The following is a 17,907-nucleotide window of genomic DNA, read 5'->3' as shown; positions in this document are numbered from 1 at the left end:
TACATGGCTTCTTCCTGACTCTGCCTACTCTCTCTATATTCATATTTCTTTCAGCCTGACTTTACTCTGTTAAGCCATTGGCCAAAAGCAGCTTCTTTATTAGCCAATGGCAATAAAACATATTCACAGCATGCATCACCTCCCATATCACCTACATCTCATTCTGTTTGTGTATCTATCTCTGTGTTTATATTTGTGGTATGCTGTTCTATGTATCTATGCCTATGTCTACGATTAAATATATTGTAGTAAGGAGGCTAGTTGTTGGTTCCTGCCTGCTCAGCACTGAAATAATCACACAGAAATTATATTATTTAAATCACTGCTTGGCCCATTAGTTCTAACTTCTTATTGAAGCTATTACCTAACTCTTATATCTTAATTTAGCCCATTTCTGCTAATCTGTGTATCACCATGAGGCTGTGGCTTACTGGCTAAAGTTCTCACGACTGTCTCTGACAGGTCTACATGGCTTATCCTTTTCTCTGCCCTTATTTCTCCCAGCATTCAGTTTAGTTTTCCCCGCCTAGCTAAGTTCTGCCCTGCTAGAGGTCCAAAGCAGTTTCTTTATTAACCAATGATATACACAACACACAGAGGGGAAATTCTACATTGATATATGTTAAAGTTTTATTTCCTGTCCAATCCTACCTTTTGTGAAGAATTAAGTCAAAGTACTGACTTTCTGTTAGCAGACGAAAAGCATATTGTTCAGTCAGAGTGTTTGCACTGCATTTGTATTCTGTTCTATTTCACTGAATTATGGTGCTTGCAATAACCAGTGGAATATAAATAATGATATTTGATGATATAAAATAATAATGGCTAATTTTTAATGCAATCATGGCATCAAGGTTGAACACGTCTATATGTAGGTTCTTATATTCAGAAACATGTTTAAAACTGCATGACAACCGAGACTTCAAAACTGTAACACAATATCGGGGCAGAGGAGAATGACTAAGTGCAGATGAAACAAGATTGGATTGGCATCCTTTGAAGCACGGTGGGCAACTTTTTTTTTCTTCTCTATGTTTTCATGAATCTGGCTTTTTTAATTAGTGAAGAGAAGACTAAGATCACCCTGCCTTTCTCATTCTCTTCATCAGCTCCTATAGTGTTTTCACTCAGCAGCACTGCTACTTCCTCAGAGAAACTACAACAGGAGCTTGTCATTCTTTTTGTGTTCCCTGAGAACTAACAAAACCAAATACTTTTGTCTCCAGAATATCTGGGAGTTAGAAAGAAGAGAGTGCTTTTCAGCCAAGAAGACATTGCAAATGCCCCAGACTCCAAACTGAAATAACCAGGGACTGTGTAGTTTCAAGTGTGTAAGCTACCCAATAACTTTTGACTGACACTCTCCTTCTGTTGGATTTGACCAGAGGTGTATCCTGCTGCTTTTCACCCAAAGCTCTACTTAAACAAAAGCTTTCTCCAATTTCAGGCTTAATTCACACTTCTGTTGCTGGTCGTCAGAGAACGACTCGCTTGCCTTTCATACAACTTGATATAATTCTAATTTGCTGCAATGCCTATTTGGTTAATAGATGTGTTTCTAATCAAAACGCTTCTCAACTGGACAGATGGTGTATGGTTTTCTTCATCTCTGCATTTCTGACACTCAGCCCACTGCCCTCATGAATTACACAAACCCAGGAAATTATGCTGAACGAGTGAGGAAATTAATGAGAAGACAAGAGTGGGGTGCTATAGAGGGATTATCCTTAAGAACTCACTATGTTTCTTCTTTGACACATACAAAACCCTCTGTCAGTATCTGTGCCTATGTGGACCACTTATGTAGTTAGTATTTGAGCAGTAAGGTCAGGTGTATCTTTCAGCAGAAGGTGTTGACCTGTCAGTGTTATATATTCTGTTCAACTTCTTTTCTTGCTTCAATGGCCAAGAATGTCAGCCTGGTCTGCAAAACAAGTTCCAGGATGGGCTCCATAACTACAGAGAAAGCTGTCACAAAAAATGAAAGAAAGAAAGGAAGAAAGAAAGAAGAAAGAAAAAGTAAAAAATAAAGGAAAAGAAAAAAGGAGATACAGATATGATAAGATAGAAAGGTAGAATATTGAATCTATTTTTTAAAAGCAACTATTAGTTTTAAATATTTTACATTTTAAATATTGTATACAAATTTTAAATATTGTATACAAATTTTGTATATTGATACAAATTTGAGATTAATTTTGTTTAGGATAATAAGAAAATATAGGTTAGTGTTTAATCACCTAGTATAACTGAACTTTTAGTCACAGTAGGTATGTTTTCAAGGTCAAATAAAGATATAGATAGGTCATCTTCAAATACTTCAGAGATCTACAAAATATGACATTTAAGATGTTTTAATAATCTAGGTTCTTCTTTTTTTTTATGACAATGACACATGTTTGCTCCTGGCATCACCAATCTACTTCAGAGAAGAAAATGGGCATTGAAGAAACTTCACATGGAGATTGCTTTCTTTGTGGCAAAAGTAAGTCACTGTGAACAAAAATGCCCTTGCCTCAACTGCTGACATTATGCTATCTGAATTAGACAAGCAGGACACAAAATAGCCTGCTTCACAGAAAAGTCTGTCGAACATGCTGGGCCTGTAGGTTGCCCCTATGTTGCAAAGGAACTTGGGGTGACTGTCCAGGCAACCAGCTGTTTCTGTTGTTACTCACATTTTTTGGAAGTCACTTGCTTGCACTTCCTGCTTACTCAGTTAATATTATTTCCTTCTTGAGTCTTTGAGGCAGTTGAAGTTTAGATCTATAGTTATAGCTTACTATAACTATAAGCAAGTTATGTTGGAAAGTAAATTAAGGATAAGACTTTAGGCTCACCAAAATAGGATAGATATGAAATATTTTCTCTGAATTTGTCAAATGCAAATGGACTAGACATTTGATATTTTATTGCCCGCATATGTTGCATATAGTCATTGTACTTATTGTATATAGTTTTCTTATATTAGTTATAGCCTTCTTTTTTATTTTAGATGAAAAGGGGAAATGTAATGGCATTTCAATTGTATTTTAATAAATAAACACTTCCTGAAGATCTGAGAGTAAAACAGTCCCACTGGTCAGTCTTACAGACCAGGTTATGGTAACACACACCTTTAATCCCAGTAACCACAATGACATGCTCCTTTAACCCCAGAAGCCACACTAGTTGCCATAAAAAATCAGGTGATGCGTGCCTTTAATCCCAGCTCTAGAGAGGACTGTAAAATAGGAGAAAACAGCTCTCAACAGACAGTTTCATTCTGAGATTCTGGGAGGCAGGATCGCCATTTCAGACTGAGGTCGAGGTAAGAGTTAATTGCTTTGCTTTTCAGATCTTCAGTTTGAACCCCAATTTCTGACCCTGAGTTTTTATTGATTATGATCCAGATGTTCTTAGACAAAGAAGAGACTGTGACAACAGAGGCTCTACTCTTCAGTAGACAGATTTTGGGGCCAGTGGCAGATGATTTTAAGGGTGAATCTGAGCTCTTTCACCTACTAACTATGAAATATTAAGCTTCTTAATCTCTCTTATAGTCAGTACTTTCATCTGAAAAATAGGACAAAAACGGATTCGAACTTCCTAAGGTTATTGTATAAATAGAGTGTAAACAAAATAATTCACATGTAAGTGTCTACCCTGTCTCTGTATGGGGATTCTATGAGTGTTTATTAAATGGGCGAATGGATGTAGAGAATTCACCGGTGAGAGTAGAGAGGGACAGAGGCAGAGTAAACCATGCTTAGTAAAGTTTTCCAATTGCTAAGCAGACCCAGGCTCTGAATTGCCCACGTCTGTCACTGCGCATTGTAATTTAGTAAATCATTTCAAGCAGTGGGGTGTTTGCTTATTCAATCAAGAAGCAGATTTATGCCTAATTCTGGCAGCTTCTCTACAAAGTGCTATGAGCTTAGGAGGCTCCCAAGCTCAGAAGCCAGATTGCAGCACAGTGATTTATGGGATCTGGGAGGTTGGTCCCATAGCCATGAACATGGGGCATAAATCTGAAGCTTGTGGGGAGCCCTGATTTGGCCTGGCGCAGCTTGGCCATGCACCAGCCATGTGCTCCTCCACCTTACGGAGTATTTTCCAGAGCATAACATCCCTAAGTTGAAACATAACAACCTCCAGGAGGAGAGAATGGCATCTTCGAAATGAGAAGCATGTACTGAAGAACTGCAATGTGAGAGAAGAGGGCCTGGGGAGCTGACTCATCAGGCGAAACGTTTGCCACACAAGAGTGAGGACTAGAGTTCAGATGGCTGGGGAAACCTGCCAGTAGACTCAGCCAATGGGGGCGGGGGGGGCAGAGAAAGGATGCCTGGAGCAAGATTTCTTGCTAGACTAGAAGAACCAGTGAGTCCTGGGTTCAAGGGAGACACCCGGCCTCAATGTGAAAGACGGGGAGCAATGGAGTAAGACACTTGCTGTTAGCTGTACATGCTCGTACATGGGTGCTCCGACACGTGCAGGCACATCCATGCAAACACACACCGTATATGTGTTGGGAGCCACCTGGAGGCACAGGTGGTCCTGCAGTTTGGAGGTAGCCACGTGGGGCTGAGCAACCCTGCCTGCACCCTTGCCTGCACATGCTCAGACCAGCAGAATGGCATTAACCAATCAGGACAGCGTTCAAGCTGCTCCACCGTTTAAAAGCAGATGCCTCGGGACCCTACTTCCTCTCTCTAAGCTTTCTCTCGTCCCTGCTCTATCTTCCCTTCCCCCAATTTTCCTCAAGGAAATGCTCCAAATAAAGATGTGACCAGAGAAGGAATTCTCGTTTTTGGTGGCGTTCATTCCTGCGGGACAGGATGGCCCCCCGCAACTGGTGCTCGAAACCCCGGACGCTGAGGGACCCTGACAACTACGCCGGGGGACCCTGAGAAAGCCCGGGAGAAAAAGCCAAGATCAGACACCAGCACAGAGAGCCTTGAATTTCAGAACTCTGAGAACATGGAGCGGTGAGTGACGTCGGTTGAAATCCCCAGAAAGGGGAGGAAAAGAAATGTAAAAAGGAATTTCAAAGGATAGGCCTAAATAGAAAAAAAAAATACAAAAAAAATCAAAGTTAAGGTATCTGAAAGAAGGTACAGAAAGCAACGGGGAAGAAAAATCCCTTAAGTTCAGTGCAGGAGGGATGTAAACAGCAGCAAAAAAGGCGAGGTAACTAAGGCGGGACTTTGAGGACGATGGGGTACGGGAGACCGCGGCTTCCGCTCCCTCTCCGTCCACCTGCGTACTCGCTGTTAGAGACTGGAGGCAACAGTCTCGTAGGGAGGCGAGCTTGATCACTGCCTTCCCTGTTCTTAAAGAGCCACAGAGTTTCTGAGGTGATTTTCGCCTAATTTTGTTAAGAGAGCTCAGTCTCTGGCTCTCACGTACAAAAAACTTTAATTTTTGACTGAGAAAGACAAGCTGCTTGATCGTGCTGAGAGTGCTGGCGGCAGCCGGCCCGCCTTTGAGCGGTAATGCCTGATTAGAAACACGGAAGTGGGCCAGGCACGGTGGTGCACACCTGTAATCCCAGCTACTCAGGAGGGAGACGCAAAATTGCACTCTCCAGTGCTAGCTCGTTCGGGAGGCATGGCCATGCTAACCAGTTGCTGGCGGAAAATTTGCTGGAGTCCGCAGAGGCCTTCTGGCGGGGCTATGGTTTTTGGAGGACTTTTTCAACACCTGAGCGGACTCGCCTGACTGAGGCGGAAGCTGCGTGGTGAGCAGCGGCGCCATAGAAGGCAGAGAGGAGCTGAATCGGCTCTGCGGAAAAACTGTGTTTCCATAGCAACATGGGCGAGCGGGGAGGTGAGTTCCCAGAGAACGGGGCTCTGCGCGCGGGCGGACCGGGCAGGAGAAGCCCCTCCACGGGTGGGCGGATGCCCCCCCTCGCCGGAGCTTGGAAAAGGCTCACAGCCGGCGGTGCGAGTTCATTGCCTGAGGTGAAACGGCGAGCCCGCGCACGGCCCGGGGCGGAGCCATGCCTTTGGGCCATGCGGAGCGCGCCATTATGGGCTTCAGAGGCGGAGCTGTGGCAGCCGCCGCTGTCCGCTGCTGCCGCCGCCCTCAGTCAAGGTCGCCAAGAATTTAGTCAGATAAAAACATTTGTCGCCAAAAATTCAGTCAGATAAAAACATTTATCCCCTAAACAACGTCCCTTCGTCAGCAGGAAGTAGCCAGATCGATGCTACGCCCATTCTCCCTTAAAGAACTGGTCGTGATTATCATAATAAAGGCATGTTTACCTGGTTACCGTATCCTAGGTAACAAAGAAAGGCGGACCTTTTGCCTGAGGCACCTGGTGAGATAAACAATGCTACCTAGAGGTTTTTCCATCTGAATAGGGGAGCTGGAGAGATGGCTCAGAGGTTAAGAGCACTGATTGCTCTTCCAAAGGTCCTGAGTTCAATTCCCAGTGACAACTGCTTTGGTTTTTAGACATAAGAGGGGGAATACACTACCAGTGACAGCTTCCCCCAGAGAAAGGATTTTTCTCTTGCATTCTTTACACTTAATTTTTAATTCAAAATTTTGCTGGTACAGGCAAACAAGATTTGCTTTTTGAAACAGAGACCTGCAAATCTCTAAGTTCAAAACCAGCCTACTTCCAGTACTGATTGTGCTGAATTTTTACACTGAGAGTTTTTAATACTCTTAAATGTTTATTTGGGAGGAGAGTTTTGTTTATGTTTTTCTAGGAATGCTGACATACATCTGGATGCCAGCGAGACCGACCAGAGAGATAAAGAAGACGACCCAGTGGATGCTGAGTGTCCTGCTGTGGAAGATTCGTGCGGAGGCAGCAGAGATGACCTTCTGGGCGGTGCCAAGAGCAGCTGTTTCACACCATCGACTTGAGCAACACCCTGTGCAACCTCTTATCTCTGACTCTATTTTGCCTTTTCCCTCCTTGGGGATGGGTGGGAGCAGATATCCTTGGCATGCTGCGTCTAGGTGGGGACCAGATTGGAAAATAGTTTTGCCTTATTGCTCTTAAAGACAATAATTAGGGGGAGATGTTGGGAGCCACCTGGAGGCACAGGTGGTCCTGCAGTTTGGAGGTAGCCACGTGGGGCTGAGCAACCCTGCCTGCACCCTTGCCTGCACATGCTCAGACCAGCAGAATGGCATTAACCAATCAGGACAGCGTTCAAGCTGCTCCACCGTTTAAAAGCAGATGCCTCGGGACCCTACTTCCTCTCTCTAAGCTTTCTCTCGTCCCTGCTCTATCTTCCCTTCCCCCAATTTTCCTCAAGGAAATGCTCCAAATAAAGATGTGACCAGAGAAGGAATTCTCGTTTTTGGTGGCGTTCATTCCTGCGGGACAGGATGGCCCCCCGCATATATGCACTAAACGTGGAAAATTTCAGAACACAGTGTCATTTTAGAGAGCGAGAGATCAGAGTTGGAGGTGACTTTGGAGCAATCACAAGCAAACTATTGGCAGGGAAATCAGATGTCAGGTTTTAAGGATTTATGGAAGCTTTTCTAGGCAGAATTAAAGGGTGAAGACTCAAGACAGATTTTCAGGTGAGAGGTGATAGTGACGTGATTCAGAGAAGACAAGGAGGGCTACAGGCTGGCGATAGGGTAGGAAAGAGTTGCTGAGTCTGACTGTCACCGGTACCACTCAAATGACTTCATTTTCACAAATCTGTCCTACAGGTACTGCAAGCGTGAAAGAAGGAGGGCACAGAGAAGTTAAGTAGCTTGCTTCAGATCACACAGCATGTCAGAGACAGCAGGGAGTAAAGCCTGGGTTCCTGAGCTTCAGGATCCGTGCATGCAACCCAGGAGCTCTGCAGCCTGGCAACCCACTGGTGTTCGAGGAAGGTTAGAATTCAAGATCTGCATACATCACAGCACTGATGTTCATCATGGCGCCCAGTAGCAATCATTTACTATTTCTTTTGTCTGTGGGTATCTATGTATGTGGTGTGTAGGCATATATATATATAAGTGTTTGCGTGAACGAATGCACATGCATCATCGTTCAGAATTCTGTATCCACCATCTGGAATGAGGCAGGGTCTCTTGCTGAGCCTGGAACTCATGACTCGACAAGCCTAGATAAGCAGCTTGCTCCTTGGATCCTGTCTCAGCCTCCTCAAGTGCTAGAATTGCATGTCGGGTGTCTGGTGTTCACGTGGATGTTGGGGTTCTGAGCGCCAGACCTTATACCTGTGTGCCAAACCCACCAAACCACTTCCTGGCCTTCAGTTACTATTTCTTGAATGAATAACTAGATTAATGGACAAGGGAGAACCCATGTGACTGTGTATCTCTACCTGGTTATTTCCCTGCTTTGACCATTCTAACAAAGTCCCTTTTCGCTGCAAGCCTTGTCCTCGCCTCTCTAACAGAGGCTTAATTGGGAGTTTCTTTGCACACCTCACGTGATAATGGATGTGAGGGCATTTTGTAAATGACAAAGCACTCAGCCAGTGCAGTTATTGCGATTGTTACTGTGCAGGCAGAGACCCCACATTGGGATGCTAGGTGACATTTTTCTTTCTGTTGAGCTGCACAATCTCCCGTTGCCTGGAATTCTTCAGTGCAAATTAATTACTGTTATCTGTGCCCAGGGACTGAGGCCACCTGGCCACCCCTCTCTTCTGGACAGCTAAAGCACTGTTCAGCTGAGGACTGGGGACTCCTTTTTTTCTCTGAGGCAGCCAGCCCTCTCTCCCCTCTGTACTTCTCCTTTAATCTGCATATTATCATCAACACAAAGCCCTCAGAATAACATCTGACAAATGACGCCTATTAAAAAAAACTGCGTGCACTTCTCTTTCCCCGCCTTCTAATTTGGAATAGCATTATAACTATGCATCGCTAGACAAGCAATATTATGTTAAGAACATGATAAAATACCAGCAGCTCTGTAATGGCACCAACCAAATGGTAATTTCTGCTTCAGAAATTGGTCATTTATTTTGCTGGTCTGTTCTTACGTTCAAATTAGATGAAGTTTAATATACTGTAAAATTGAATGTATTCTGTCCTTTTCAACAAATATGGCATGTGTGAAAATGATTTATGGCTCGTGGGAACCTCTAAAATGTTAAATAATCTCTTTTTTGTGTGTTTCTTAAGTAAGTTATGGCCCAGGAGTTTAAACACAGGAAAAGCAAAACTTTATTAAGCTCCAGGCTCTGGTTCTCCTGCGATCAGAATGGGAGCCCTGGCCCGGCACATATTACAAGGGGCGGCAAGAGCACACACAGTAATTGCTACATTAATTTTCTTCTATTAACTGTAATTGGGAGGAAAGCAAGTCTTCCCCAGTGAGTGTTATAATTTGCGACTTAATTTTTAATAAAGCTGTGTTGAGACTATGGGTGCTTACCACAGGTCATTTCCTCAATGGTAGTGGGGCATCCTGTCTCTGATGGAGCATGAGAATAGCAACTTCAGTGGTATGTGTGTGTTCACTGGGTATGCATGTGCGCGTGTGTGAGAATGTGTAAGTGTGTGTAAATTTGTGTGTATGTGGACCTGTGATGAGTGTGTGTTCATTTGTGTATGTATGAGGACCTGTGAGTGAGTGTGTGAATGTATATGTGTTGGTCCGTACTATGTATGCATGTACTTGTGTGTGAGTGTATGACTGTGTGTGTGCACTTGTGTGTGTATATGAGGATCTGTGAGTGAGTGTGTTTGTATGTGTGTGTTTGTACTGTGTATGCATGTGCATGTGTGTGAGTGTGTTTGCATTTGTGTGTATGAGGACCTGTGAGTGAGTGAGTGTGTGTGTGTGTGTGTGTGTGTGTGTTGGGAGGGTGATGGGATAGAGAAGACAGGAACAAGAGAGTAGAGTTTACAGGATTCTCAGGGTTAAGGCACCCGAGGTTCCCGTCTGGCTTGACTACCCTTCTCCAAGACCCAATGAGAAGTTAAAAAGTATGGACAAATATCCAAAGATATGGTTCAGTGGCCAAGACAGTTCTCCTGACTCATTTTCTTCATGGCAACAACTAAGGCATTTGAACATCCCAAGACTCTTAGCTTTCTTGCCTGTAAAATGGGGATATGATAGCAACAAGGACAACTAAGTCTTTTATTAGAAACACTGCACACTGTTCTGAGCACCTGGCACATAGTTCTCCACTAGATGCCCAGAACAACTCTATGATGTCCTTATACTATCACCTCCATTTTATTGACGAGGAAACTGAGTCATTGCAAGAGTGAGGACCTTGCCCCAGATAATAGAGCAAACAGCAATGATAAAGCTTAATCCAGTCCACTCCAAAGTCCGAGCTTCAAACTGTTGGGGTAAGACTTCCAGAATTGTAAAGGGACATAAAAAAGAGTGGGTGTGGCTGGACTTTCTCACGAAGAAGTCTTTCACTCTGCAGACATTTGGTCTCTGCTGTCTGCTACTTGAAGCCCTATGCTCCATAGAGGTACAGATGGATGGAGGAATGGCTATGAGCCTTACTGCACTTGACATGCTCTTGGGAGGCACTCTATGAGTCCAGTCCAATTGCTCTTGTCTGCAGAGCACTCTGACACTCACAGGGAAACCCAGTTCAAGCAGTTGTGAAAGTGTTGGGGTCATTGCTTGTCACAGTCATTCTAGACACATGCCAGATTCTTGATGCCGTTTGTTTCATTCTCACAGCAGCCTGGCCAAGTATTCCCCAATATCTTCATTGATAGATTCATTAACAGTGGGCCCATCTTCAGCTGCAAGTCTTATCCAAGATCCTACAGCATACCGTAAACTTTTGTGATCATGATACCTAATTCACCACAAAGCAGATTTAGTTAACAGGATCTTCCAAATCTTCCAAGAAGCCCAAGGGGAAAATCATCCCTGAGCAGGCAGATGGTTTCTGTAGACACCACAGACAACCAGAGCAACAAGACGGCTGGGGTAAACATAAAACAGTGGTGGACAGACGAGGGTAGACGTTATTGGTAAGTGTTTCTGACCAAATCTGAACTGGAACGCTCTCATTCTCCATAGGTAGACTGGACCAGTTCTTAACCTCTTAAAGACTCAGAGCATGGTGGAGGGTTGATGCCTTCCTTCAGAGCATGACAATTTTTTTTTTGTTAACCCCATGCCTTACCGAGGGAAAACTATTAGTTAATTGTGGCTATAATGGCATCAGGGGTTCTTGTAGAGTCATTTAAAAAATACAAACATCTGAGGAGTATCAGGAAGTATCTACCTTTGTAATTTGTCGCTGACTTCCTATTCAGACCTTTCTAGAGAGGCTGGGATAATTTAAACATCCAGAAAGACCCTCCTGAACAATTAAGGAAAGAGTTAGCCCATAATTGCTCCCTCCCCTAAATATTCCATTGTCTTGCTATGACCTGGAACCCCAGATTTTAGGCTTCATATGGATTTCAGATAATTCTTATGATTGGGCAACCTGGAGGAATTAAATGATTATTCTGAACTTTAATGTGCATTAGAATCATCTTGGAGAATGCTTATTCTATAAATTTCTAATCTTGTTCCTACAAGATTAAGATTCAAGCACCAGGAACTTCAAATCTACAGTTTTATTAGTTCCCTCCATTTTTCAATTTTTATTACACAATATCTCTCTAGAGATTAGATTCAGAATGGAATTCTGAATGATCAATGATCAAATTTGAAATTGTCCATCCATCCATTCATTCATCCATCCATCCATCCATCCATCCATCCATCCATCCATCCATCCATCCACGTATTCCACAATGTGTTCTAAGTATGCAGCTAAGTGGCAAATTATAGGATGGGAGATTTACTAATAATGTAAAGCACATTTCCAAGGATTGAAGTCCTTTCTTTTTGATTTATAAAATCTTGCTGATGATCGAAGTCCTTTCTCCTTGATTTATAAAATCTTGTTGATGATCGAAGTCCTTTCTCCTTGATTTATAAAATCTTGCTGATTTATTTGGAGAGAAATTAATCTTATTTCTCAGAAACTAACATGTATCCTTTTTAAAAAGAAATGAAGGGTGTTACAAAGTTCTTTCCACGTAGAGAAGGTTGCCCCAAGGTGAGTGTGCTCTGGGTATTATTTTTCTCTGAGTCTGCTTCCCCTTCTGAAAAGATCTGATAAAGCAAGAGAATCACTACAGGTTTCTAGATATTTCTTCATACCATACACCCTAGTTCTGATTTGGGATCATTTTTCCTTTGTCCGTGGATGTTTCTTTCTCTTCTCACATTTGGAGTAATGATTTCCATTCTGACTTTTCTATCTCATTTTCATTTTTTCTTATCCATCTGCCCTTCTTCCTCTCCCTTCATCTTCCCTTTCCCTGTTCCTTATTAAGTCCTTGTATATATCAGATTTTTTTTCTGATTTCAAATCTTCTGCTTTAGTCTCTACTCCTGGAGACCCAAAGAAGTCCTTGACTATATGCTTCTAAAAAGGGTGTGTTTATTCTTATTAATTTTAAAGTAGATAAGCTGTATGATTTATATTTCTCTGCAAATCAACAAAAAAAAAATAAATCTCTGTACAATAGAATCAACTCATTTTCTCCCTGGGAATGTGACCCTCAATCAGAACACGAGCTATTCTTCTGGGTCAGTGTAGTAGCACCAGCATGTTTTCCATCAAGTAAAAGAGAAAAGGGCATTTCAAGATGACCTGGTTCCAGCACTTACTCCTCTGCTAAACCAGCCTTAAGAGTCTGCAAATGTCATTTGACTTCTCTGGGCTCCACTCCTATTCATAAAGCAGGTGGGTTTTACAAACATTTCTAAGGCATTCCTTTGTATGAAATCTTCCAAGAGTTTAGTCTTTGATCCATTTCCTACAGAAATACTATCAGCTGCCGAATTTCACTAGCCTGACAACCTTCACTAGGCATAAGCTGAGGGTATTCAGGGTGTTTGGTAGCAAATAAAAGACAATTGATTTTTTTGGGTTTCCTCTGAATCTCATGTGCACTGCCAGGTGTAATGTCTTCTTCCTACCTTTGTTAACATTTTATCTTCTTCTTAGAAGTCCAAGAGCATCAGCTGAATTAGTTAGGTCATGAAGGGTGTTCTCTGGACTTTCTTGTCCTGCAGGCAGATACCCTCTTTTCCAATTTTTCGAAAGTTTGAAAGATGTAATACTGTATTACAGTACTGTAGTGGTTTCCAAACTCCCTCCCTTTACTGCCAAGCAAATTCTTTCATACCCTGTTCCCTAGTGGGAAATGCCCTTATTGAATTTTTAACACTGCTAAGGAATGTCCTGTAGACTTTGAAATGCTTTTGTGATGCATACTAAGAAGTAGATGACAAAAGATGTCACCACCTGGCTTAGTTCTTGGCCATCTAACCAACAAGTCTTTCTTAACTGACTGAGTTTTAGTTTATCAATCACCCACTTGAAATGAGACCCTGAGAATTATATGCAGCCCTTGACCATGCAGTACCTTCAGATTCCAGGTTCAGAGCTATTTTGGGCCTATCCCCAAATGAAAATGCCTCTTCTCGTAGAGGAAGTGGGCCCCATTCCTGGTGCCCAGGTGCTCGTCACTTCCTCTGCACCAACGTCCTTCTCCTAGTTCTGCTTCCGACAATCTCTTAGGATCAATCGCTCAGCTTTTTTAGTCAGAACTATCATGTTCCTCTGCTTCCCTCTTTCCCTAGACATAATTTTATCTTCTCCATCTGACCTCCAAATCATTTCTCAGCTCAGAATCCTCTTCTCTGTGTTTATGGCCATTATTTTAGTTAATAATCTAATGTCCTACTTAAATTTCAGATTCTCTGTTATAATTTCATTCTTTTCGTTGTTATTTTGTGTTTTTTAAATGGGGTTTCATATAACCCAGGCTGCTTTCAAACTCATTGTGTAGCTGAGACTGGATTTGAACTGCTGAGCTTCCCAACTCTATAGTTTCAGTGGTGGAATCACAGGTCTGTGCCACTATGGCCAGCACATCCTTTCATACCTAATGTTCCCTTGCCTTTCATTTTTGTGAGACAGAATTGTATTCAAACTAGTAGCCCTTCAGTTCTCTTTAACATTCGCGGTAACATCGAAGCTTCTTACCTCCTGGCTCTGGCACACAAAGCCCTGCCATTCTGCTTCTTCAGCGTTTGGAGTATTTTTAGACAGTGTTGAAAGAGTGATCTTCTACTTTTGATAGGAATGCTAAGGGGATAGGATACAAGCTTTAGTGGCTAGAGGATGTCTTTGCTGTCCCATGTCATTATCTCATGTTGTGTGAGAGCCTAAATGGATGGTGGAAGATGGAGGGGAAGGGATGCTAATGACCTGCCCTCTGTAGATGTAGATCCACGTGTACATGAAGTGGTTTTGAATTCTCAATTATGGGAATTGTGGGTATCATAGCGCCTCCTTTCGTACTCCTCCCTCCTCTCTTCCTCTCCTCTCCCTACTTTTCCATCCATCCCTTTCCCTCCCTTATAGCTCCTCCTGTCTTTTCTTTCTTCATATTAGAAATAATTGTGCTTTACCATTTTAACTTACTGTTTTACAAATTTTAAAATATTTATCTGTTGTGTGTGAGAGACTGTGTAGGATATGTATATGGGCACACATATTATGACATGCATAGAGAGATCAGACGAAAATTCTGTTCAGACAGCTCTCTTCTTCAATCTTTACATAGGTTTCTGAAAATGAACTCAGGCTGCCAGGCTTTCCCTACAATGATGTCACCTACTGAACCATTTGCCAACATGTACCAAGTCTTTACTTAAAAGAAGGAAAGATAGCTCATGAGAAGCATTTTTTCTTATGTTTCTAAACATATTTATTAAACTAAATTGGAATCTCCATACCATATATTTTTAGACCTTGTCAAAGAGACATGACTGGTTAAGCATGTGTGTTGGAAAGTTCTGAGAGTGAGTCTCAGCAACCAGAATAGCCTCTGTTGACTCTGTGGTAAACACCAGACTCAGAGACACATTACATTTAATAATTGCCATGACCCTTATCCAATTAGCTTCTCTTTTCATCTTAAAACATGAAGGTCTAAAATATTAACATTGAAAATCACATCTACAATGGTTAAGGTGGAAGAAATTTGATCTCAGAGACATCTGCCTTTGAAATGATATTTCTAATGTGACAGTAAACTATTTCATGCTGTAACCTAGAAATTGGAGCTGTGTTCCTCATAATAATTAAAAAAGTAAGTCCTGATCTATAATTTAAATATTGCTATATTTTTTATTTTTGGTGGTAGGCAAGTGTAAAAGCATAAAATCAATAATGAAGGTTTAAAATCCATTTTTATTCATCACAGTATCAAAATGGCTATTCTAGTTATACAGAAGTTCACTGAGGTGTGCAGACTTTGGTGTGATTGATGTTGGTATATGCTGGTTTTTATTTTTAAGTTTTTAGAATAAAGTTTATCTTAATGGTATATGTATATCTGTCTCATGAACAATGGAAAGGAAGGTCATCCAAAACTGATATGGCATTTCTATTCCATAAAAATCTTCAGGGACCCAACCTCCTGGCAGAAAACTGTGCCTCCATCACGATCCAAGACGGCAGCTAGAACTCCAAATATCATATTCAAGTTCCAAGTGTGGGCATGGAGAAATTGATGAAGAAATATGGAGCAAAGAGTGGAAAGGGCTTGGTATTTAAGAAAGTTGCTAAGTGATATCTCCTTTCCACATTACATTGGTTAGAACTTAGTCGTATGATAGCACATAACTGAGAAGAAAAATGAGAAATCTAGTTCATTCCCTATAAAGTCAGTCCTGGATAACTATCCATTATTGGTAAAGAGAAATAAATTAGGTAATGGGGACTTCTCTCCCTCCCTCCCTCCCTCTCTCTCTCTCTCTCTCTCTCTCTCTCTCTCTCTCTCTTCTCTCTCTCTCTCTCTCTCTCTCTCTCTCTTTCTCTCACACACACACACACACAGACACACCTGTTTTTAAACAATTCATCATTGAACACAGCTGTGTTCAATCAAAAACTAAATGCCTTATAAATGTTGGATCACAGCGCAAAGGAAAATTCAGACACGAAAACTAAATTTCAGCCTCAGAAACTAGTCTCATGAAAAACAAATGATCCCCAAATGGTCTATCACATCCAATCCACTCTCTCCAAAGCTAATGCAAATCCATTGACTTATCTTGGGAAGACCCATGTCATTAAACTTTAAATTTGTATTCCAAAAATACAGAAAACAATACATATCATCTAAGATTTGTGTGTGTGAGAGAGAATAAGGATGAAACAGTGACTTTCTATGCAGGTCGGTTTGCTTTTATAGCCGTGGTTTGTAAAACAATATTACACAATTTTATTTGATCCAGAGGTTTATAAGCCTACAAGGAAATCAGATAAGCCAGGGCTGTTTTATTCACTAGCGGGATAGCCTAAGCTAACACTCCGAATGAAACTGTACAGAGGAAGCTGATTGGCTGATTATTTTAATGACTTCAGAAATCACTGGGATTCATCTCAAAGGATGTTAGGGTTTTGTATTTCCCATTGTTGATCTATTTCATTCTCCATTAGCAGAATATCTAGCAAGCACTTTTGATCCTGTGCAAAGATGACTCAAACTCTCATTTTATTAATTTAAAAAGGCACGAGTCTTGTCTTCAAGGCTTCTACACATCTTAAAACTGCTCTTGGTGTTAGTCTCATTGGTTCTCCTTGGAAAATACACTGATGCCTGAACCAACTGCAAGTAGTTCGGTGATACAATCAGGAAAAAAGCTAGAGAGTTCACCAAGGCCTGTTGGACTGAGACTGAACGAGGACGTGATCCAACCAGATTCTCTGAATGTGGCTGGCCCGGAGCCTTTCTGAAAAGCCATTGACAATGACACTGGGACTTGCTTCCTCTGCATATACTGGATTTTGGCGATCCAGTCTGTTTGGACTCTCACCTTCACTGGACCTGGAGGGAGGGGGGAGGAACTTTAACTTCCCACAGGGCAGGAAACCCTGACTGCTCTGGGGGATGGAGAGGGAGGAGGAGAGGGAGTGGGAGGAGTGGGAGGGTATTGGGAGGAGGGGCTGAAATGGAAACTTTTATAATTTAATAAAAGAAAAAAAACAAACAAAAAAAAAAAGAAAAAGCTAGGTAGACAATGTAATAGGTTCAACAGAGAAATTAGTTTTTATTTTCTTTTATAAATCAGACTTTCTAGAGTCTGGTAGACTACTGCTATTTCTGCCCTTTGTTTTGGATTGGACGGTGGTGACGGTTACCTGCATTTTCAGCCTGACTGGAATGAGAACCATCTAGGGGATTCAAGCAAAATCTTCCTACAAAGATTTCACTGAGTTGGGGAAGACTCGCCTAAATGTGGATGTCATCATCACATGATCCATGAGCCTGGGATGAAATAAGGCTATAAACGAGGAGCCAGCTAGACTAGCATTTCCTCTCTATGCCTCTTGGTCTGCTGGCATGAGTTGATCTTGAGTACTACAGTCTCCTCTGTGTGACAGGATGTACTCACAGGAATGGTGAGCTAAGGTAGTCCTCTCTTGTCCTTTATTTGAGTCAGGTATTTCACAGAGGTAAATGCAAAGTTAATTGATTTGCCTAATAATAACCAGCTGGTTAGTGACAGCACCAAGGTGAGCAATCATTTCTCTTGGTTTCAGCTCACCTCAATGGTTTTTCAGCTCTCAATGGTTTTTCTCACCATAAACCTCTAGCTCTTTTTAAAGAGTAAATAACCATCAACTAATTTGTAAGAAAACCCTGTAGCAGTTTGCTCCCTCCCTTAAACCATTGGTTCTTTTCTCTCAATTTCCATCATTTCAATTTGGCTGATCACTCCACCCACAAAGGACATAAAACAGGAATTTATTGCCACAAAAGTATGTATTTTCTTACTGGAACTCTCAGTAACAGAAGCTTTGAGATTTACATTTTATTTCCAAGAAATGTGATTTAAAAATTCCTCTGAAAAAAATTATTACT

The 17,907-nt window shown here is 41.8% G+C and overlaps 1 pseudogene; it reads left to right on the top strand.

The window, feature by feature from the left end:
• The first annotated feature begins 5,762 nt into the window (after positions 1 to 5,762).
• Positions 5,763 to 5,952, top strand: LOC148121478 (Nuclear RNase P; annotated as a pseudogene).
• The last annotated feature ends 11,955 nt before the right edge of the window (positions 5,953 to 17,907 follow it).

Source organism: Myodes glareolus, chromosome 7 (assembly GCF_982192425.1).
Source record: "Myodes glareolus chromosome 7, mMyoGla1.1, whole genome shotgun sequence".
Classification (NCBI taxonomy): Eukaryota; Metazoa; Chordata; class Mammalia; order Rodentia; family Cricetidae; genus Myodes; species Myodes glareolus.
Note: the sequence above shows the minus strand (reverse complement) of the source record. Positions and strands in the feature narration are given on the sequence as shown.